Here is a 1,144-nt window from a genome sequence, read left to right on the forward strand (position 1 = left end):
TAACCTGCCCAGCCCACTCCTCGCCGGCTATGGAAGCCACGCCCCCGGCATCGGCACAGGGAAGGAGACCGCAGGCCACCGCAGCCCCCGCCTCCGTCTCTCGGCCTTGACTTCTCCCTGCCACCGTCCCTCCCCCATCCCACCCCAAGACTGTGCTGGCCCAGTGCCAGGCAGCTCAGAGCCTTCAGGGCCGGGGAGAGTACTGGGGCTGACCTCTCTGGCCTCAGAAGAGTGCAAGTACCCACACTCCCTGCTGGAGGAGCTGCTCCAACATGAGTCCAATGGGCAGTCTCCCCAGTGCCGTGATGAGGACACTGCCAATGGAAGAAGGCCCACTGCAGAGGCTCTTCCTCTCCCTCTAGCCCGGAGGGCCCCGAGGTGCCACATGCACACCCTCTCATTACGATGGCATGTGAAGCATCCACTGACTCCTCAGCACCAGCTATTTAGGGATGAGCTCAAGGCACCCTCACCCCTTTGGGGTTTGGGGCAGAGGAGGAAGGAAACCCTGAGACATCAACACACACCACTTCAAGACTGAGGAAGGAGACCCCAAGTGGGCACCAAGTGAGTTCCCATAAGGCTCACTGTCTTCAAAAGCTCCTTCTCCACCTTGAAGCACGTTGGTACAGGGGATGACCCTGCCAGGGTGTGTGTTGTTAGTCACTCAGTCGTGTCCGACTCTTTACGACCCCATGGATGGTAGCCCACCAGGCTCCTCTGTCCATGAGATTCTCCAAGCAAGAATACTGAAGTGGGTTGCCATTCCCTTCTCCAGGGGATCTTTCTGACCCAGAGATTGAATGGGGGTCTCCTGCATTGCAGGCAGATTCGTTACCGCTGAGCCACCAGGGAAGTGACCCTACCAGGCAGGGTGCTTATTCTAGGCAGAAGCTCCTCTGCTCCTACTGCAGGTCTCCAGAGCTCCAGAAGGCAGAAACTGGTTTTGGGAACAGCAGCAGGAACCCAAACTCAGGAGACTGTGGAGACAGAGAGGTTGAAAAAGATGCCCATGCATCCTTTCTCCAGGTTGGATAAAGGGTCCGATCTAAACCATTCCCCCTTCCTGCTTTCTCCCTGCCTCCTCCCTTCCTAAATCTCTTGCCTCCTACTGCCATCCTGTTACAAGACATCCACAAGATCC

Source organism: Bubalus bubalis, chromosome 1, assembly GCF_019923935.1.
Source record: "Bubalus bubalis isolate 160015118507 breed Murrah chromosome 1, NDDB_SH_1, whole genome shotgun sequence".
NCBI classification, from domain to species: Eukaryota; Metazoa; Chordata; class Mammalia; order Artiodactyla; family Bovidae; genus Bubalus; species Bubalus bubalis.